The sequence below is a fragment of the Pseudorca crassidens genome, chromosome 3 (genome assembly GCF_039906515.1).
Source record: "Pseudorca crassidens isolate mPseCra1 chromosome 3, mPseCra1.hap1, whole genome shotgun sequence".
Taxonomy (NCBI): domain Eukaryota; kingdom Metazoa; phylum Chordata; class Mammalia; order Artiodactyla; family Delphinidae; genus Pseudorca; species Pseudorca crassidens.
The window spans coordinates 22,675,155-22,699,455 of NC_090298.1; positions in this window are offsets into that span (position 1 = coordinate 22,675,155).

Here is a 24,301-nt window from a genome sequence, read left to right on the forward strand (position 1 = left end):
AAAGATTTCTGTTTTTATCACATGGTATATAGTTCAGTATGCTTCTTTTTTTTTTCTTTTGTAAAGAATCTGTCCCTAACTGAGTTACACTGGCACCTTAGGAGAGTATTGAATGATTATGTATGTGAATGTTTTTTGGGTCGTCTATTTCTATATCTACCTTTATATTGATGCTACATTCTCTTGATTACTGTGGCTTTACAGTAATTCTTGAAATCAGGTGGATTAGGTCCTCCAACTTTGTTCTTAATTTTCAAAATATATATATTTTTTATTCTAGGTTCTTTTTTTTTAACATCTTTATTGGAGTATAATTGCTTTACAATGCTGTGTTAGTTTCTGCTTTATAACAAAGTGAATCAGCTATACATATACATGTATGCCCATATCTCTTCCCTCTTGTGTCTCCCTCCCACCCTCCCTATCCCACCCCTCTTAAGTGGTCACAAAGCACTGAGCTGATCTCCCTGTGTCTTTATTCCTGTCCTGCCCATAGGTTCTTCAGAACCATTTTTGGTTTATTTTTAGATTCCATATATATGTGTTAGCATATGGTATTTATTTTTTTCTTTCTGACTTACTTCACTCTGTATGACAGTCTCTAGGTCCATCCACCTCCATACAAATAACTTAATTTTGTTTCTTTTTATGGCTGAGTAATATTCCATTGTATATATGTGCCACATCTTCTTTATCCATTCATCTGTCAATGGACACTTAGGTTGCTTCTGTGTCCTGGTTATTGTAAATACAGCTGCAGTGAACATTGTGGTGCATGTCTCTTTTTGAATTATGGTTTTCTCAGGGTATATGCCCAGTAGTGGGATTGCTGGGTCATATGATAGTTCTATTTTTAGTTTTTTAAGGAACCTTCGTACTGTTTTCCATAGTGGTTGTATCAATTTACATTCCCACCAACAGTGTAGGAGGGTTCCCTTTTCACCACACCCTTACCAGCATTTATTGTTTCTAGCTTTTTTTATACTGGGCATTCTGACCACCATGAGGTGATACCTCATTGTAGTTTTGATTTGCATTTCACTAATAACTAGTGATGCTGAGCATCTTTTCATGTGCCTCTTGTCCATCTGTATGTCTTCCTTGGTGAAATGTCTATTTAGGCCTTTCACCCATTTTTTAACTGGATTGTTTGTTTTTTTGATACTGAGCTCCATTAGCTGTTTGTATATTTTGGAGTTTAATCCTTTGTCTGTTATTTCATTTGCAAATATTTTCTCCCATTCTGAGAGTTGTCTTTCTGTCTTGTTTATGGTTTCCTTTGCTGTGCAAAAGATTTGAAGTTTAATTAAGTCCCATTTGTTTATTTTTGTTTTTATTTCTGTTACTCTAGGAGGTGGGTCAAAAAAGATCTTGCTGTGATTTATGTCATAGAGTGTTTTTCCTATGTTTTCCTCTAAAATTTTATAGTATATGGTCTTACATTTAAGTCTTTAATCCATTTTGAGTTTATTTTTGTGTATGGTGTTAGGCAGTGTTCTGATTTCATTCTTTTACATGTACCTGTCCAGTTTTCCCAGCACCACTTATTGAAGAGGTTGTCTTTCCTCCATTGTATGTTCTTGCCTCCTTTGTTGTAAATTAGGTGCCCATATGTGCGTGGGTTTATCTCTGGGCATTCTATCATGTACCATTGATCTATATTTCTGTTTTTGTGCCAGTATAATACTGTCTTGATTACTGTAGCTTTGTGGTATAGTTTGAAGTTGGGGAGCCTGATTCCTCCAACTCTGTTTTTCTTTCTCAAGATTGCTTTAGCTATTCATGGTCTTTTGTGTTTCCATACGAATTGTAAGATTTTTTGTTCTAATTCTGTGAAAAATGCCATTGGTAATTTGATAGGAATTGCATTGAATCTGTAGATTGCTTTGGGCAGTATAGCCATTTTCACAATATTGATTCTTCCAATCCAAGAACATGGTATATTTCTCCATCTGTTTATGTCATCTTTGATTTCTTTCATCAATGTTTTATAGTTTTGTGAGTACAAGTCTTTTGCCTCCTTAGGCAGGTTTATTCCTAGGTATTTTATTCTTTTTGTTGCAGTGGTAAATGGGAGTGTTCCCTTAATTTCTCTTTCTGGTTTTTCATTGTTGGTGTATAGGAATGCCAGAGATTTCTGTGTATTAATTGTGTATCCTGCAACCTTACCAAAATCATTGATTAGTTCTAGTAGTGTTCTGGTGGCATCTTTAGGATTCTCTGTATATAGTATCATGTCATCAGCAAATAGTGACAGTTTTACTTCTTCTTTTCCAATTTGTATTCCTTTTATTTCTTTGTCTTCTCTGATTGCTGTGTCTAGGACTTCCAAAACTATGTTGAATAAGAGTGGCGAGAGTGGACATCCTTTTCTTTTCCTAAACCTAGTGGAAATGCTTTCAATTTTTCACCATTGAGTATGATGCTTGCTGTGGGTTTGTCATATATGGCTTTTATTCTGTTGAGGTAGGTTCTCCCTCTGTGCCCATTTTCTGAATAGTTATCATAAATGGGCGTTGAATTTTGTCAAAAGCTTTTTCTGCAACTATTGAGATGATCATATTTTTTTATTCCTTAATTTATTAATGTGGTGTATCACATTGATTGATTTGCATATGTTGAAGAATCCTTGTATCCCTGGGATAAATCCCTCTTGATCATGGTGTATGATCCTTTTAATGTGCTGCTGGATTCTGTTTGCTAGTATTTCATTGAGGATTTTTGTGTCTATGTTCATCAGTGATATTGGTCTATCATTTTCCTTTTTGTGATATCTTTTTCTGGTTTTGGTATCAGGGTGATGGTGGCTTCATAGAATGAATTTGGGAGTGTTTCTCCCTCTGCAATTTTTTGGAAGAGTTTGAGAAGGATAGGTGTTAGCTCTTCTCTAAATGTTTGATAGAATTCACCTGTGAAGCTATCTGGCTGGACTTTTGTTTGTTTGAAGATTTTTAATTACGGTTTCAATTTCATTACTTGTGATAGGTCTGTTTAGATTTTCTATTTCTTCCTGGTTCAATCTTGGAAAACTGTACCTTTCCAAGCATTTATCCATTTCTTTGTGGTTGTCCATTTTATTGGCATACAGTTGTTTGTAGTAATCTCTTACAATCCTTTGTATTTCTGCATTGTCTGTTGTGATTTCTCCTTTTCCTTTCTAATTTTATTGATTTGCATCCTCGCCCTATTCTTCTTGATGAGTCTGGCTAAGGGTTTATCAATTTTGTTTATCTTCTCAAGGAACCAGTTTTAGTTTTATTGATCTTTGCTATTTTCTTCATTTCTATTTCTTTTATTTATGCTCTGGTCTTTATGATTTCTTTCCCTCTACTGACTTTGGGTTTTCATTATTCTTCTTTCTCTAGTTGTTTTACGTTTAGGGTTAGATTGTTTATTTGAGATTTTTCTTGTTTCTTGAGGTGAGATTGAATTGCTATAATCTTCCTTCTTAGAACTGCTGTTGCTGCATCCTGTAGGTTTTATGCTGTCGTGTTGTCATCATCATTTGTTTCTATGTATTTTTTTATTTCTTCTTTGATTTCTTCAGTGATCTCTTGGTTATTTAGTAGCACACTGTTTAGCCTCCATGTATTTGTGTTTTTTACAGTTTTTTTCCTGTAAGTGACTTCCAATCTCATAGCGTTGTGGTGAGAAAAGATGATTGATACGATTTCAATTTTCTTAGATTTTCCAAGGCTTGATTTGTGACGCAAGATGTGACCTATCCTAGAGAATGTTCCATGTGCACTTGACAAGAAAGTGTATTCTGCCACTTTTGGGTGTAAAGTTATATAAATATCAATTAGATCTATCTGGTCTATTGTGTCATTTAAAGCTTGTGTTTCCTTTTTTATTTTCTGTTTGGATGATCCGTCCATTGGTGTAAGTGGGGTGTTAAACTCCCCTACTATTATTGTGTTACTGTTGATTTCTCCTTTCATGGTTGTTAGCATTTGCCTTATGTATTGAGGTGTTCCTATGTTGGGTGCATAAACATTTATAATTTTTATATCTTCTTCTTGGATTGATCCTTTGATCATTATGTAGTGTCCCTCCTTATCTCTTGTAAGAGTCTTTATTTTAAAGTCTATTTTATGTGATATGAGTATTGCTACTCCAGCTTTCTTTTGATTTCCATTTGCATGGAGTATCTTTTTCCATCCCTTCACTTTCAGACTATATTTGTCCCTAGGTCTGAAGTGGGTCTCTTGTAGATAGCATGTATATGGGTCTTATTTTTATATCCTTCAGCCAGTCTGTGTCTTTTGGTTGAGGCATTTAATCCATTTGCATTCAAGGTTATTGTCAATATGTATATTCCTAGTACCATTTTCTTAATTGTTTTGGGTTTGTTTTTGGGGTCTTTTTCTTTTCTTGTGTTTCCCACCTTAGAAAAGTTTCTTTAGCATTTGTTGTAAAGCTGGTGTGATGGTGTTGAATTCTCTTTGCTTTTGTTTGTCTGAAAAATTTTTGACTTTTCCATCGAATCTGAATGAGATCCTTGCTGGGTAGGGAAATCTTGGTTGTAGGTTTTTCTCTTTCATCACCTTAAGTATATCCTGCCATTCCCTTCTGGCCTGCAGAGTTTCCACTGAAAAATCAACTGATAACCTTATGGGGATTCCTTTGTATGTTATTTTTTGTTTTACCCTTGCTGCTCTTAATATTTTTTCTTTGAATTTAATTTTTGTTAGTTTGATTATTATGTGTCTTGGTGTGTTTTTCCTAGGGTTTATCCTGTATAGGACTCTCTGTGTTTCCTGGACTTCGGTGACTATTTCCGTTCCCATGTTAGGGAAGTTTTACACTATAATCTCTTCAAAGATATTCTCAGACCCTTTCTTTTTCTCTTCTTCTTCTGGGACACCTATAATTCGAATGTTGGTGCATTTAGTATTGGCCCAGAGGTCTCTGAGCTTGTCTTCAATTCGTTTCATTCTTTTTTCTTTATTCTGCTCCTCGGCAGTTATTTCCACCATTTTGTCTTCCAGCTCACTTATTCATTCTTCTGCCTCCTTTATTCTGTGATTGATTCCTTCTAGTGTATTTTTCATTTCAGTTATTGTGTTGTTCATCTCTGTTTGTTCTTTAGTTCTTCTAGATCTTTGTTAGACATTTCTTGTATTTTCTCAATCCGTGCTTCCATTCTATTTCCGCGATTCTGGATCATCTTACTGTCATTACTCTGAATTCTTTTTCAGGTAGATTGCCTATTTCCTCTTCATTTATTTGATCTTGTAGGTTTTTACCTTAAACTTTCATCTATGACATTTTTTTTTTGCCGTCTCATTTTTTTTTTATGAGTGGGATTGTGTTCCTGTTTTACTGGTTGTTTGGACTGAGGCTTCCAAAACTGGAGTTTGTAGGCTATTGGGTATAGCTGGCTCTTGGTGTTGAGATGAGGAACTCTGTGAGACCTCACTCTTATGAATATTCCCTGGGTCTGAGGTTCTCTGTAGTCCAGTGGTTTGGACTCGGAGCTCCCACTGCAGGAGCTTGCGTCCGACCCTGGGCTCACAAATCAAGATCCCACAAGCCGCATGAGGCAGCAAACATAAAAAGAGAGAACAATGACAAAGTAAAAAATCAAAGTAGACTGGGAAACTAACAGATATGTTAGAAAGAATGTAAAAATAAAAATATAGATGAATGAAGAACCAGAAGGTACATCAGTACCTCAGTAGTAAGAAAGAGGAGGAGGAAGAAGCAAAAGAGAAAAAAAATAAAGGGTGGTGTGGGGGGAAGGCCTTGACTGTGGAGAGTGGGGCCTAAGCAACGGTGAGGTTTGGGTGTTGGGCAGGGTCAATGCTCAGGACCCACAGGGCTGGAAAAGGTCCTAGGGGCTGTGGGGGTTGAGGCTTAGGCTCAAGGAACAGAAGGGGCCGAGGCATGCTCTCCACCCCTGGTCTCAAAGGGCAGGAGACCTCACCTGGGAGCCCAGCAGGCTTCCTGGGCTCAAGTGGGTGGGGTAAACACCCTCATCTCCTCTCCTGCTCCTCCAGTCTGGGGTCTGAGAGGGCCCCTCCTGCCTGCCTCTCCTGATCTCCGGGGCCTCCCTTCTATGCCCCCAGGACCAATGCTGCTGGGGCGTGGGAGCCTTGGAGAGGAGGGGACCAGCCTGGGAGCCCCGGAGATCAGGAGAGGCAGGCAGGAGGGGCCCTCTCAGACCCCAGACTGGAGGAGCCTAGCAGGTTCCCTATGCCCAGTTGGGCAGGGCAATCACACTTTGGCTCCTCTCCTGCTCCTCCCACAGGGCCCCTCTCGCCTGCCTCTCCTCATCTCCCCAGCCTCCCTCCTATGCCCACAAGGACCCATGCAGTCTGCAGGGGGCATTGGAGGGCAGGGGACTGGACTGAGAGCTCAGCAAGCTCCCCATGTCTGAGTGGGGGGGACAATTGCCCTCTGTTCCTCTCCCGCTCTTCCTGGAGGGCCCCTCTCACCTGCCACTCCTGATATCCCCAGTCCCCCTCCTATGTTCCCAGGACCCACGTAGGCTGGGTGGGGCTTTGGAGTGGGGGAACTGGCTTGGGAGCTCAGCAAGCTCCCCAGCCCGAGTGGGCCAGGAAATCCCCCTCCATCCTCTCATGCTTTTCCAGGAGAGTTCCTTCCACCTGCCTCTCCTGATCTCCCCAGCCAAGATCGACCTCCCCAGACCGATCTTGTCTGGCTTCCACTTCTCCTCCCCAGCTCAGTCCCCCCTACATCCTACTGGTTCACTCTGTGGTTCATCCCATCCTCTTGGGGGTCAGAGTCCCCTACCAATGGCTGGCAGGTGCCCTAGTTGTGGGGAGACACTAACTCCATGTCTTCCCACACCGCCATCTTGACTCCTCCCTTGACCTCTGACTTTTAATTGTATCATAGGGTAGCAAATATAGATGTGTTATGGGTAGAAAATAAACCTGAAGGAAAGATATTTCCGTTAAACATATAAAATTCCCTGTCCTTTACATGTTTGTGTATTCAAGATGAGCTATATGGCCTTTTATTTTCAACCAAGTGGTAAATTTAATATTTCAAATGAAAATGCTTATAAAATTACTCAGTTCATAAAATAATTGAGGTGCAATATCAGTTTAAGGATTTTTTCAGTCCAGAATTCTGTTTCCCATTTAGTATAAAAATACAAGTTGCAGAGTAATTTGAAGGTATTCAAAATGTCAACCTCAAATAATTCAGCTTTATATAATCAACATTTCTTACTTCCCATAATTAAATGTTCTTATTATTTACTAAAACTCTACTAAAACTCATTCCTAAAACATATATATAGTTTTGGCTATACAGTATAATATTTTATAATTTATTAATTACTTATAAAATATTCTTTTCAATTGTCCTAAACTGATATTTGAGCATTGCAAGTAGAAAAGTTAATGGAAATATAAGTATAGTTTTGTGTCTAGTTATAGGAAAAAGATAAATTACTTTTAAGTGTAGTAGTTTTTGAATTCAGTGCACCTTTAAAAAGAGCTTAGTAATGTTGCCTTTGAATAATTTGTATAAACTAACTATTGAACCACATTTCACAATTGCTATTGTTTTCTGACTTATAAAATGTGTCTAACAATAATTCATAAATAACTGAAACATATGAAGAGTCTTAATGTGTGTAATGATAATGCACAATTATCATTAGTAAAAGGGGAATGCCTGTGTTTTCCTTAGCAACTAGAGGCCTGATGAAATAAGTTTATTTGAGCAAAAATGTATCACTTGTAGACTTTTATCCACATTCAGTATGTAGATAGGCAGCACTTTCTATTTGTAATAAGGAAATCCATGTATTCTTTCTAATTAAAAGTCTTTCTTATGAACATCTAATTATGTCTCTCTTACTAACAATATATGTTCTTTTTCTAATTTTTTTTTTAAATTTGAGGTACAAGTATAGCTATTTAAATGGCTTTATTATATCCCTTAATCCTGATAAACAAACATGCTATTCTTATGTGGAAAGTCCTTCATATATTTTTTTAATTAAATTAATCTTAAATTAATTTAACAAAATAGATTCATATGTTTTTATTTGCAATATCCTTTAATTTGATATTTTCACGTTAATTACAAGCAGCTAAAAAGTAGTAAGCAAACCACTCAGGTAAGAAAACTAGGTGTATTTATCAGTGATAGAAAGGACTATAAATTTGAGAATTTGGGACAATCTAGAGTATTTTCCCCATTTTGAGTCATATCTTTTTCTTGTAGATCTATCATGGCTTTTGAATAACTATATTTAAGGACCAGTTATATTAGTTTAACTCCCTATGTGCTTAAATACTTTCTTGATGCTAGCAGTATGAGAATAAATAGTGAAGATACATTTACAGTTAAAAGTTTGAGGTGTAAGCTTTGATAAGCACTAACACTGTAGCTATCGAGAAAACAAAGCTATAAACTCCCTCAGAGCATTGCAGAATTAACATGTGATATTCCCAAGGCCACCTCTGATTAGAAGTCTAGGAAATCACCACATCCTTACTATATGCAAGAACTGCTGGCCTCATGGCATGTCATTGGCTGGACTCTGGTGTCCTAAGGGCTGTTTGGCTTTTGCAGGATTTTCTGAGTTGGCAGTTTAATTCTAATGGATAATAGGAGTCAATTTTAGGGTGAGGACTATTATTTTAATGTCATAAACATCTTTTTTTTTTTAAATCAAAGACATGATTTCTTACAAATCTCTACTTCAAAGTATAATAACATGAGGGCTTCCCTGGTGGCGCAGTGGTTGAGAGTCTGCCTGCCGATGCAGGGGACGCGGGTTCGTGCCCCGATCTGGGAAGATCCCACATGCCGCGTAGCGGCTGGGCCCGTTGAGCCATGGCCGCTGAGCCTGCGCGTCCGGAGCCTGTGCTCCGCAACGGGAGAGGCCACAACAGTGAGAGGCCCACATACCGCAAAAAACAAACAAACAAACAAAGTATAATAACATGATACCCAGTGATATTATCAGTGTCAAATTAATGATAAATTGTCTGGAAACTTGACACCAACTACCAAATTCCCCTGTGGTTAAAACTGTTAGCAATTACCGGTCTGAATTCCTCACGTTTCTTATATTCATATTCAGAGTCAAATACAGATTATAATATAGAATGAGAAAAAAAGGCAAACTTAAATAAAACACTTTTCTTTTGCATAATACAGAAATACCAATGTTTATTTTCAAATAGAAACCTATTCACAAATACCTAGAAATACTATGAAAGACTTAGGATTGAAGAAAAAATGTATTCATTACCTAAAGATAGAATATTATGAAAGACTTAGAGAGGATTGAAGAAAACATGTGAGTATTCATTACCTAAAGGTAGAATATTTTGTATCTTAAGAAGCATTTTACTAAGCATCAGAGAAATTAATCCAAGTTTCATGACATGCATTTTCATCTAACCTAAAAATGTTTCTTTGTTGTATAGGACGCTTCAACAGTAAACCTTATTTTCTTTAAAATATGTAAATTAGTACAAATTCCAGATCCAGAGCTTGAAAAACACTTCTGAATCTGGCCCCCAAAATGTTAGGTAATCAGCAAGTAATTATTTAAAAGAAAAGAAAAACTCCAACTCATTGCCCTTGTATTGAACTCTTCTAAAGACTGGTTTGTGAGTGCATAAAAGGCTTCTGTTAATATTTGTCTTTGATTTTAACTTAATCATCATTGATGCTCAAAGCACCCTTATGGGGTGGGCCAACCAAGTGGTATTATCCACACTTACAGATGAAAGAGAGGCCCAGAATGGGTAATGTTTTGTTGAAGGTCATACTGTAAAGGGCAGAATCTGGACAGTCTGCTGCACATTACCGAAAATGGCCAAACAAGAATTTCTGTGTTTGTGAATGATGGACTTTCTCTTCAATAATGGTGAAAATGCAGAAGAGAACATAAAAACTAAAGGTTAGCTAATATAAAGATTTACCAATGGGGGAAGGGTGTTATAGGGTGAAGTGATGTATGAAAGCTTTTTAAGGCTCATCTTTGTTTCTTGTTAAAGAAACAACAACAAACCTTATAATCAACAATAATTGCTAACTAGAAAATATGCTTACTTGAAATATTGTATTCTGCAATATTAGAAAAGTTGATCCAATACAAATTATGCTCCCACTTCTAATGCAGTACCTTGAATGAGCTGAAAGAGCCAAGTTCAGGACCTTGTTTAAGTACAAGAGACGAAACAAAAAATAAAACATGGTCACCATCAGGGCTGTGATATTTGGAATATTTGTCATTTTTTTTCTGACAATGTCTTAAGAATTAACTTGGTTCTGTAACATTTTCCCAATTCAAGTATTTTTTCTAGGTCTAGCTATTGTTATGAACACAAAGAATCACAAGCAGCCAATCTATTCTCCACATCTATCTGGTGGGAGAGTATCCTGCCTGTAATCAAAACTAGGCATTTAGTCCAGGCAAGTGGTTGATTCTGCTACAAATATTTCCTTCTTGGTTTACTAAAACCTAACAAATTGTACTCTACCTAATTACCTGTCTACTGATAACAGTATTAGTTACATAAGATCCTGTACCTATACTGAGATTAGAACTAATCTTGATGGGTGACAAACCAATCTTAAGAATTGACACAGTGACATGATTTCCCTAATACTCTTTTAAAAAGCCTATGTCATAGGCGATGCAATCTCATTGGCCTGTAAGAGATAAGTTAATAAAAAGTAGTGAAGCAGAACAGTATGAAAGTTAAATGGATCCTTAAACTGGAGAATACCCTCCAAATGCAAAGCTTATTCCTGCATCCCCCCAAGCATCTATGTGAGGATAAGGCAGAAATTCTGACTGCTAGATAAATTCTCCCAGATTTTAATTATCATTACCTTTTTAAACATTGAACAGAGCAAACAAAACACTTGTTAGAAATGTGGAACTTCTTTCCTCCTATTTGTACCTGAATTAAGTCTTAGATACTCTGAGCCAGTTAACTAAAACATCTAGAACAATGAGTCAAGTTGACTCAATTAAGAACAAAATAAAAATAAATTTCCATGGAAATAGCTGCATTCACACAAATGCCAAAATAATGTCTTATGAATAACATTATTACAGTGAATACAAATGAAATCATGATTTGCCATTTACTTAATTTGTGCTATTTAATGCTTGAGAAGAATGTCAGAACTGTTTTTAAAAATGCTCATTAAAATGATTTATTATAATGATGAGGTAGAATTAGTATTAAAGGATTAATATGAATCAGGCATGTAATGGGGAAGAATTACAAGGGAAAATTGTAAGGAAAAAAGAGAAAATATGACCCCAAAATAGAGAGCATGAATATACTTCTCTGAGAATGTCATAGGGTAACTGTACGTAATTTAAGAGTATAAGGTTATTGATAAAAATAAAGCATATAACATTCTTTCCAATAAATGTGTATCTAACCTAAGGAATAAATACCGATAAATAGTTTCATATTTTCAAGATTTAAACTTTAGATTATAGTAATGTAACTATAGAAAATGTGTATTGCTATATAAGCGATTTATATTATTTTTTTGAAACTTTATTATTGGCTGGGTTTTTTTATGCTTTAACAATGTAATGACATTTATCTTTGCAGTATTTTTTTTTTTTTTTTTTTGCTGTATGTGGGCCTCTCACTGTTGTGGCCTCTCCCGTTGCAACGGAGCACAGGCTCCGGACATGCAGGCTCAGAGGCCATGGCTCACGGGCCCAGCCGCTCCACGGCATGTGGGATCTTCCTGGACCGGGGCACGAACCCGTGTCCCCTGCATCGGCAGGCAGACTCTCAACCACTGCGCCACCAGGGAAATCCTTTGCAGTATTTTTTAAAAGTATTTTATATTAAAGCCATAATAAACACTCTATTTATATACATATTTTAAATTTGTGATGTTCAATGTTCATTACCCTTGAATATTATGAGGAAAGATATTATGAGGAAAGTCTAAATTATTCTAGACTCTAAAATTGAAGAGTTTTACTTTCAGGAGCCATCTTCACAAGGAAAGTTAAAAAGAGAGAAGTAAAAAATTATCTGCTGAATTTGGCTTATGTGTTTTGAAAAGCATTTTATGCAAGCCAGTTCAAAATTCTTCTATCATCTGCTGGAATAACAAGCATGTTTTCACACACTGAATGTTTTACTCCTATTTGTCAGGTTGTTAGTTTGTGTTTCCAAATCTCTGATTTAAACTGGCCCACAGAATCTCTGGTTAACTAAAGTCTAGCAAAAGGAAATGAGTCTCTGTCACAGGCTGTTAAAAGGTCAAAGAGTGACAGCTTCACCATCTCAATTGCAGATTTGCAGCTAAAAGCCAGCTGATGTCAAGATTAAGTCAAAGCTGAGACCTCATCATAATAAACAGATTGTCAAAACAACAAACTGCACAGCTTAAAACTGGAAGCATAGGAGCCTGGCTTTGTGTCAATTTGAGGGTATGACAGAGAGTCGGATGGCTATCAAAAACCCAACCTACTGCTTTGTCATTCTAACACTACTATTTTGATCTTGAAAGTTTGTTGGTCTTCCATACATAATTCCAGAGAGAGATATTGGACAGGAAAGACTATATGTTTATATGTCTCTTGTTTTCAATTACCATATTAATTTTGATATCTCTGTTAATATAGAAGTAGTAGAAACAAGTAGTAGAAATTTGACAATAGGTAATAACAGTATCAACAAATGGAAATTAAACTGATGGTGGACATGAAAATGGAGAATGAAATCAGTTTATCTGCCATTATTCTTAATTAAAACTATATCTTGGAAGTTAGATCTCCAGGACAGAGACATAAATTTAGAAGAAAATTTTTTAAAGTTTTTGAATGAATGGGAGACATTTTTGGGAATTGGCTTGTGGATCAATTTGCAGAGTTATATAAATATCTTAAAATCATACAATTACACATGGAATCTTGAAGTTATATACTATAAACTTGAGGATACTGTGCAATGAGACATATTGGGTTGTCCCATATATACACAAGAAAGTGCAAATAATATATATTGAGGTCTTATTATGCACCAGGCTCTCTTCTAGGCTTTTTAAATAAATTAGATCTTAAAAGACAGAAATTCCCACCTTTATGGTGTTTACATTCTCATAGTTAACTGGGAAGTGGTAAGGGTTATATAAAAATATAGATGTTGTAATAGGAATTTGGATGCCTTGTTCGGAGGGAGGTTGGGAAAGTTGAAATTTTAAATAGAACAGAGTGTTCAAGGCAGGATTGATTGAGAAAATATTTCTGCAAAGATTTGCACAGCTATCATAAAAATCTTGACTAATAATTTAAAAATAATAACATGATTAACTTTAAAATAGATAAAAAAGAAGCATAGATGGAAAAGGGCTGGATAAATGGGCAGATATATGTTAAACATATTAAAATATTAATGGTAGGTGATGGGTACTCAATGTAAATTTCTTTCACCTTTACAGAATGTTTCAACATCTTAAATAAAATATTGGAGAAAATATAGAAGAATTTTCTCTGTACACGTATATTCTGTTTTATACATTTATTCCTTTTCTTTCTTTCTTAGCCCTCAGGCCCATACCTCTAAAAATTACATATGAGAAGTTACTTTAAACTTTATTCTGTTCTATTTTGACAACTATTAAGTTCCAGAAGTAGTTTAGTTTTTTTATGTGACTTTGTTTAGAACTTCACATCTAAACATTCATTAACATTTTATGTAACTTTTTTTGCTAAAATTTAGAACGTGGATAAACCAGAGGGGAAGCCTCAGATAAAGTCATACTGGAAGTTACATTAGAATTAAGTTTGTATATCAAAAAGACAAGAACATGGACTCTAGAAATGCACCGTGTCTTTTGAAAGATGTACAGTAATATCTGCCTAGCCACTACCAAATTATTAGCTAATTCCATAAAATAGAGTGACTTCAATAAGTCAAAGATAGATTTTTCAAATTCTAAACTCATAATTGCTTCTCACAGCTTACTGAATGATATCCCTAAAGTTACATGCATATATATTGTTATCAATTATCATGTGATTTTTTTTCAAAGAAAACAACAAAACTCCCTTTTTGTTGAAGCTCCCTTTTTAAAAAAGAAAACAAATTTTTTTTTCCTATACCAATGCATTTCTTAAAAAGGCTCTAATTAAAGAGAGGAATCCCTAATTTCCAAAAGTTGGCTCCCATGAGTGCAAGATACTTTACGTGTCTGTCCCTAGTGCATAATAGGTGCTCACTTTTGTTGAACTACTTAACTAAGTAATTACAGCTCAATATATGGGGTATAGAAATCTATCAAGTCAATGCATATTCATGTGTTTCTCTTTCGTTACCATATATATGTTACACTATTATAGTGTGCAATGGCAGTGTCTCATCTTTATGTCTTCTTTTCATGATTTTTTTTCTCTCCACCCATTCTTCCTGTTAGCACAATGGATTTCACTGATTTTAATGATGGAAGCTTCTCAAGTGTATATGGGGCATGATCATATTTTCATGTTTTTTGCTAAATGGCAAATTTCTTTATCCTCTTTAAACCTCAGTTTACTTATCTGTAAAAAGTAGATAATTACATTGACCCTGTGAAAGACTGGCAAGAAGATATAAGGAGCCGTTCTAGGGATTCTGAAGTGTGAATGGTTTTACTGAATTCTATTATGTTATCACATTGCTAAACACCAACGTGGCATTTTTATTTAAGTTTATTGGGTGATTTAAATTATAGCTTTTTTTATTTTTAAAATTTACCTAGCACAATTTTCATAATAAGATATATTCAGAAATTTCAAATACTATATTTTCTCTAAGACTTTGTAAAATCTTTTCTTCCATATTAATATGTATTTACCTACTGGTTAAACATGTGTTCAAACGTCAACAAAATATTTAGGTGCTTTCTTACCAAAAATTGACTTTGTAATGTTTTTGGACAAATTTCAATACCCCCAAATGTAACAATACACATATTTATAAGACATCAATATCATTAGCAGCATAGAAAAGTTAATAAATAGCATTTTTATTAATTAAAATGGATGAAAACGTTCTGATCTCTTCCAGTATTTAAGGTAATATTATACATTGTTAATTATGAAAACAGTGCTAAATTTTAAATAATAGGCTGAAGTTTACATGCAAAGTAGTGTTGATAAATAGAAACTCGACAGGGTAGTGAAAGCTGAGACCCTCACTGGGAATTGCTCTTAGAGGAAGAAAGTCGCCTTGCCCAAGTCTGTCTTGTTCTCAGAGCAGCCCATATCCAGTAAGTAATTCTGCTGGGGTTTTAAGTCCTGGTCTCCTTGCTTAAAGATCCATCCTAGCTCCAAAGCTGACCTTTGGACCAGATGAGTCCTTTGTTGCCACAATGTTCAAGTCCCACTCTCCACCCTGTCCAATCCTACTTCCCCTCAATACAGACCTTTCTGAGAACAGGTCTCAACAGATTACCTTCCCATTGATCTCAAGTCCTTAGATCCTATTTTCTGGGGAACTCAAGATGAGAGATTGTGAGAAAAAACAAAAATATGATATTTCTAAGGATTTTAAAAATTACCATTATGTTTTATATAACAAATGATAACTACAGTGAATTTCTATTTTATCCACAATATCCAGGATAGTGCTTTGGTTGTAATTTCAACTCGGCTAGTGCCAGGAGTGTGGCCTTCTGTGTTACCATAATTTCTCTAATTTCCTTATATGCATAATGTATTATTCATAGAACAAACTCATTATATAATGAACTAAATAATGTAAGAAAGCACACTTAATGGCTTTTCTAACAGGTTAAACATACTGAATTAAGGCATGTTTTAGTAGATAAACACAGGATACATGCTGATCTTTTAATAGCAGCTAGTATTCACAGATGGAATTCCACAAATTGTTTGCATTTGAATATTAATCTCAATTTCAAGACCAAGACAAGATGCAGAGAAAAAAAAATGAGCTCCATATTTATACTCCTCAAATCAACTGAGCGATCTCTCTAACCAGTAGGTAGCTTAAGAAAAAACAATGCTGTTTACTTTTGACGTGCCAGAACTTAAAGCGCATTTATGAATTTCTATTTTTAATACTTGTAAGAATAACTTAGTAAGAAAACCTCATTGTTACACTGTCAACACTCAGTTGTAAGCTGTAATGTCAAAGACCACATAGTTTTTTACAGTGCTAGGGAATGCAACACGAAACTAATAAGTGATGGGAACATCAAAAATATGTAATAAATACTATAATCTGATTGTTTGCAAAACCCAGTTTTTCTCAGAAGAAGAAACAAAAATTACAGGTGAGCTATTGCAGTATTAACTCCTTAACAAAAACCTTACTAAATAATAGCTTCTGGAAAACTTCTGATTTTACATTTTTCCTTTCACACTATGTGATTCTGTGCTCTATTTCACAGAACAATGCTCCGCTGAATGCTGTCACTCTCACAAATGGTATGGTAGCTGTCAGTGATTTTCAAAGAAAGCTGAATAATATGTACATATTGTATTTTAATGTGTTCAAAACACATGGGCCTTTTTGGTGTTAGGAAAGAGTAAAGAATGTGACCATAAGGTGAAGCATGGCTCATACTGCGGGGCCAAGCAGCATGAAATCTCATGCTTCATTAATGATTCTCCTCGTAGCAGCTGGCCAATGGATCACGAAAATGAATCAGAAATATTAGGGATTTTTTTCTTATTCTCACTTTATGCATTCACAAACAATTATGAGCAGTTGGAGTCCACCTTTAAGTGAGCAGTATTTCAAACCTCAGCTTTTAACTCTATAGGTTTCTGTTGTAAAATCATATGCCCTAACTCATGCATTTGTTACAGATAACAAACCCATTTGAAGATCTTTAAGTTGAGTATCTTCCAGTAAAAAATGGATGTTAAAAAATAGGCTATTCTTTTAAGTGGAAAAAGTCCCTCAGTTGTTTTGAAGTAAGTCAAACCACTCTTACTAAAAAAAAAAAAAAAAAAATGTGCACGGGCACCGTGTGTCTTTCTCAAGAGAACAAAGCAAGACTATAAATCAGAGTAATACTTAACCTCATTTTTGAGAACTATGCTGCAATTGTCTCCCCAGGCCCTGTAGGAACAAAAAAAGCAGGAATTCAAATTAATTAACTTGATGTTCCTAAGAATCTTTTACATCATATGCATTGCTGGGAATTCTGGCGTTGGATGTATGTTGTTTCTGAATGAGCATGTTTAATATGTTATTCTCCTAATATGCAAAACAAGAGTGCCTGTTGTGAAAGGGGAAAAAAGCCTCACTGCATCAAAAATATAAATTACTCATTAAAATTAGCACCTACAATTTGTTGTAGTTCCATTTCAAGGGAAGCTTGAATTGTTACCAGTTCCCATTTTCTTTCTGTTTGTAGTGGTTTAATATTACCTACCCCAGCCAACAGTGTTAACCAAATGAATTAGTTAACACTGTATTTAATTGCGGAATAAAGTTCCAGTCCTATTTATTCTTTGAGGGTACATGTTAGACTCTCTGATTACAGTTGATGCAATTTGTATTCTAAAATCACCATAATGATTTTAACAATTGAAATAAAACTATATTAAAGACAAAAAAAAGAACTAGCCAATCAACTAAATAACTGGTGAAGCTTCTACCGCAGGGAAAGTAACTTATTTAAAGAATATCTGGAATTGTTAAAAAATAATGATTATCCTACAGTCTATTTATCTTCTAGTGACTTAATCCTTGGAAATGCCTGTCTAAACATTGATAAATTTCAAGAAGAAAAATAAATTTAAAAAGAAATATATTTTTTAAATGGATTGAAAAATAAAATAGAAATGAAGCAAGATTGTTACCTATTATTCTAAAGTACTGCATAATTTTACATATCATGTAATCCACCGTGTGATGTCCTCTCTAACCAGCCGGCTCACTTCATACATCATTTTTTGAGGTAATCATTTTACACAGTGAAGCAGTACTATTTATTTCACTTGAATAGTTATGATTTAACTTTCATTTATGTCAGTGTTAACCTTTTTGCCTAGATGAATTTCTCAGGTTAATTATATAGGGCCAGATTTTCCTCATTGAAAATGCCATTGAAATTTCTCAAATAATGAAAGTTAGTACAAGCCAGATGAAACTTATTATCAATCTTTCTCAAACTTCTTTCCTTCTAATTGTTTCAGTTTGTTTTTTGTTTTTACTAGCATCATGTATAATTTCAAATAATGTTTCTCCATTCTTTATTATAAAACTGTTCTTGTCATGGTTGTCAATGACATGCAATATGACAAATCTGCAGGACATAACACTTTTTAAAAAAATCTTATGTGACCTATCCATGGCATTTAATGGAGCTGACCACAGTTTGCCTCTTGAAACACATATACTTCCTGTCTTCTGTGACACCATAGCATTGTATTTTTCTTACTATCTCACAGGACATTTCTTCTCAGTTGCAACTGCTACCTTCCATTCGTTGTGCTAGAGATACCCAGAGCTTGATTTTATACTGTCACTGTTTTTCTTTAGTCTCACTAAAGGGAAACTTCTTAAAGCACATGACTCAAAAATAACATCTATATGCAGATGCCTTCACATTTATCCCCTTACCAAGAAGAGTGCCTTGAACTCCAGACTCATATATCCAATGACCTACTTGACATCACTATCTTGTTGTCCCATACATTTCTTAAATGCAACATGTCCAAATTTGAATTCCCAATTCTTACTGTACCACAGCCCTGTTCCTTAAGGATGCCACAGCCCACCCAGTTGCTCAGGCCCCAAACTTGGAATTCACTCAATTAGCCTTATCTCTCACATCTCATGTTGTATTTATGTTGAAGATTTGTTAGGCCTAGCCACAAAGTATAAAGGTAGGTATCCAATGATACCCCCTTTTTAACTGCTGGAACTTTAGTCAAAGCAGTTTTTAACATTTTCTGAATTAAAGCAATAGCCTTATAATGGATTTCTTTGATTCCACTATTGCCCCTCTATAAATCAATCTATTCACATCAGCCAAATCTCATAGCTGCTTTGATGAAAATATGCCAGTGTCTTTTTATATCTTGGGTACCTCAAGTTCATTCTGTCTTTTTAAATTTGAGAGTCTTAAGCCTCTCTGCCTGAAATGCTTAAACCAATTTCTTCATGAGGCAGACCCCTTGTTATTCAAGACCCAGCTCAAATATCACCTTATCAGGTGATATTGTTACTGACTAGGGTTCTTGGCTTTCCCCAATCAATAGAAATCGACTAGAGGCCAGATAAGAAATTCCGGCAAGGCTTCACTGGGGCCCCTGCTGTAGCAAGGGGGAGCGAGAACAAACAACAAGTTCCCTTGCTCACTTGCTCCCTCAGGGGGGCGAGCTTGTTCCCTATGTGGGTTGAGGGCAGGGGTGTGACCAGGGGTTGGGCCAAATGGGTGGCTTAGGTGTTTTGCCCACCCCTTTGGTTGGGTTGAGTGCAGGGTCATGCGCAGTACACTGCTTTTGCTCCCGATGCCATGTTTTTGCTCTAGGCTCTTCAGAAGTGGCAATTGGGTTTTTTGTTTTTGTTTTTGGTCTCTCTGTATCTTGTTGTTCATAATTTGCCCCAGCTGCGCATGCATGCAGTTATTTTTTAGTCCCTTATAGTTTCTTTGTAATTTGTTGCTTGAGGAGACGTTTGTCCACATGCAAGCACTGCAGCAAAAGGTCCGAGGTTGCAGGTCCCAGCCTGTCTCATTATCACATTCACTCATTTTATTCTGAGTATTATCATTTGATAATAATAATACATTTATTATTTTTCATCCCTTTTTTATTACCTGTGTGCCCAATTAGAATCTAAACTATATCCTAACAGGGAACATGTCTCGTTCTCAACACTATCCTCAGTCCTCGGAAAATATCTGACTAATACAATGTGTCCAATAAATATTTATTTTTCAACTAGATAAATGAAATGCTTTATTATTTTTTTCTTTATACAAACTAAAAATCAAGCAAGGGCTAGCAGTCCTATATGTTAATCCCTGTTCTAATAATGACTGGCTTTTCTCTCATAAATGTGTGCAAATCACTTCACTTCTCTGTGCCCCAATTTTTCTGAGGGATTTGGTTAAATCATATCTAAGCTCCTTTCCAATGTTTCTATCTCAATGACTGAAGGAGTCTATAAACTATAATATTATATGTATTTTATATTTTATTTCATTTCTCTCCCTTAGATTTGAGGCACAGCAAGGAATTTCATCACCGGAAAATATGAGGAAGTATACACCTACCACTTGCTGCCATTCCATCCCACTTTCTCATACTTTAGGATATATACTGACCTGAAATGATATTGTGCAATGATATTTTTATTCATTTATTGTATGCTTCCCCTGATTTCATTAAACCCTGTGAGAGAAGCAGCCTGGCTTCTCTTATCTATTGATGAATCCCTGGTGCTTAGAATTCTGCTTGACTAATTGAAGATGCTCAATAAGATTTTATTCAATTAATGAATTAAATATTGCTGGTGTTCACTATCCACTTTCTGTCTATAGGAACAAAGTTTCTACAAGTTAAGAAGCTTTTTTTATATTGTAAATGTGATAATTCTTTTAATTTTGTTCTTTTTTATCTGACATTTCATAAAGCTTGACATTTTTATATTAGTTACCTTGAATGTATATTCTGTATCTCTTCTTTGCTTCTTATCTGTGGTTTCCATTATTTTAAAAGAATATATGTGCTTTACTTTGAGAAATATTTCTCAAAGTATCAATTCAATGTCCAGTAATGATGACTCTTTCCTCAATTTCTCTTAGTATTTTTAAAGTTTGATATAGGAATATGTACCTTTTGTTGGGCCTGAAGCTCATATAATTCGGGACCCATCTTCAAGAAAAAGAATATGAATTTATAAAAACAGATTGCTTGGGCCCTTCAGAAATCATATGTTTGCCTCAGAAATACTCTTCAGTTCTGTATTCATGCACAGTTTCAGTTTACGAGTTCCTAATCTGATTCATGTACAGTTTCAGTTTACGAGTTCCTAATCTGATTCTATGAATATTTCTTCTTTTTCTCATTAGATGTTTCTCCATAGTTGCCTTCTCTTTCTGCTTTTTCAGCTTATCTGATTTTTTTTTTCTAAGTAGAGACCTCTTCTTGCTAAGGATGGTGTGTTAAAAACATCCTTAACATATTTTCAACTTCTTCCTCAGTCAGAGACCTGCTGTAAAGGAGTGACATGTACACTTGGATAGATGTTTTTCTGGTAGAGATCCATGGATTTTATCAAGATGTTAAGTTCTATGAATTATGGAATTGCCAATGTCCCCTGCATGGCAGGAACAACAGTTCTCTCAGGTGATATGGCTTGAAAAAAATGACTCTTTTTTGACTAGAATGTCTCCTATTCAACTCTTCTCAGTGTAGAATCTTCCAGGACTGGTCACTGAATATTTTTTTTAATTTTTATTTATTTATTTATTTTGGCTGCATTGGGTCTTCATTGCTGTGTGTGGGCTTTATCTTGTTGCAGTGAGCAGGGGCTACTCTTCGTTGTGGTGCATGGGCTTCTCATTGTGGTGGCTTCTCTTGTTGCTGAGCATGGGCTCTAGGCACGTGGGCTTCAGTAGTTACAGCACACGGGCTCTAAAGTGCATGGGCTTCAGCAGTTGCAGCATGTGGGCTCAGTAGTTGGGGCGCATGGGCCCTAGGGCACGCAGGCTTCAGTAGTTGTGGCATGCGGGCTGAGTAGTTGTGGCTTGCAGGCTCTAGACTGCAGGCTCAGTAGTTGTGGCACACGAGCTTAGTTGCTGTGCAGCATGTGGGATCTTCCTGGACCAGGGATAAAACCCGTGTCCCCTACATTGGTAGGCAGATTCTTAACCACTCTGCCACCAGGGAAGTCCCTGATTATTTTTAATACAATATTTAAAAAATAAATAAATAAAACCGTATAACAATATGTCTGGAATGAAGTGTTACACAAACTTTAATATTCCATTTTTCTAGCTATAGAACCTGTCCGTGATTGTTATACCATAATGGGATCAGAAAAAAATAATATTATATATCCACAAATAGTAACAGAGCCAGTTTTAGAGAAGAAAAGATTTTAACACACAGGGAGCACCTCCTATTATCTACTTGGCATTCAAATGTATATGGACAGCCTTCCCATTACATTTTCTATTTAAACACTCAGAAATATTGTCTAATTTCCAGTTAATCCTAGAAACAGTGTATAACTAATACGATCATGATTTTTCACAGTATGGTAGAATAATAAATGTGCTTTGGAATTTCAAAGACTTCAGTTGGAATCTCTTGCTTAACACTTAGAATCTTTGTAGAAAGATAAACTATCAAATTCATTTTCTAGTATATTGTGATATGTATAATGTTAGACATTTTATATATCTTATCATATAACAGGTTTATAATAAAATTCAGAAGCATATATGTAGTATTATAACCTTCAAGAGATTATCACCTATTTTTAAATAGCTTGGATGTTACCATGGCATTTAGGATATGGATAAGAATATTAATGTTTTAAGATATATATGTTGAAGTAATTAGGGATAAGGTATCATGTCATGCTAAGTGCAACTTATTTTCAAGTGATTCAGAAAAGGAAAAAGAAAAGAATGAGAAAGAAAGAAAGATGAAACAAGTATGACAAAGTGTCAAAAAATAATGAATTTTAGTGAAGATTATGCTGGTGTTCATTGTATTCTTTCAAAATATATTTAAGGTTAAATCTTTCACAATAATCAGTTGGAAAATAGGTGGTATTTCTGGCTTGATATTTCCACATAATTAGGTAACATTGTAGGATAAAATGGAAACATTAACTTTAGCATGAAACATGACTTCATTCCTTTAACATATTTATTTATTTATTATATAAATTGTCCTGGGCACTGCACTAGACCCACTTAACAATGAGAAAAATCAGACATGTTCATTTTCCTCATAAAATATATTTGCACACAAAGTAGGGAAGACATTGAATAATCACATGAGTAAATATTCAATTATAGTTACAAAGCAATCTTTTTGTTGTACAACAGAGTAAATGGAGGTTGTATTAATCTGAAACTCAGTGAATGCTATTTTAAGGAAATGGTATTTGGACTAAAAGAAGGATTAATAGATGTAGACAAGGGCTAAGTAAGTTTCTGGTGGCGAACACCTTTCTAAGAAAGACAGCAATGCAAAGGCACTGTAGCAGGAGTTAATGGGGTTCATTTGAGAAACTTAAAGAAATCTACAGTGGCTGAACTATCAAAAGGAAGGAAAAAAGTGTTATAGAATGAAAGGAATTTGGTATGCCAGGCTTTAAATCATTTGACTGTATTGTGAAGAAATGAATGAAGGAAAGAGAAGATGATGTCTGTGGAGAGCTATTGGGAGGTCACTGCAGTATCTGTGTGAGAGAGAGGAGGAAAGAGTTCTGTAGTAATCAATGATGTCAATGGTGACAAACAAATGTGAACAGATATAAGAAATACCTATCAATCAAAGATGACAGAACAGAGTAATAGACTGGATGTAGTAAACAAAGAAAGAGTTGTGAAATGTGAAGGCTAGATTCTAGGCTTATGAACTTGGTTGCATGGTGGCATTATTCATTGAAATAAGTAAAAATTGAAGGCTGACTTTTAGCAATTTGGGGTAAAAATGTGTTTGCACCATCCAAATGGGTGTGTTGAGAAGCCATATCTGGGAAGTGGGCGTGATCCTTAGGACATAAGTCTGGACTAGAGATAATCCTTTGGGATAGATGAGCATTGAAGCTTGGATGCAAATTGTGTCGAATTCCAATTTGAATTCTGATTGTGAGACTTAGTGACTGTGTCAAGTTAGAAGATTCAATTATCTTCTCTGATCCAAAGATTATTCATCTCTAAAACAGAGAGCTAAACCTGCTCAATTTTAACCATAGCTGCATATAAGACAGAGCATAAATTTATAAAGTAAGCAGAAAGACACCTAGGATTTGGGGGCTTTTTGTTTGGTTTTGTTTTGTTTTCTGGATACAGTAGCATTCAATGATCAGAGAAGAGTGAATGATTTTTAGAGTTAATCTCTTGAAGAAATTATTAGACTCTGATATCTGTGTGGCTGTCAACTCTGTGTAAGGGCAAGGTGCTAGTCTCTCTCCCTAACCCACACCAATGGAAACAGTGAGACATACAAAAGCAAACATGAACGTCAACACTCCGTTTTTCTTTCTAGGCCAAAGAGGAAAAAACAAAACAAACAGAGCAAATAAATTTGTTTAAATCTTTGTTTATAGTTCATGAACTTTATCAGTTGTCTTCTTAAATGTTAATTCTTGGTCTATTC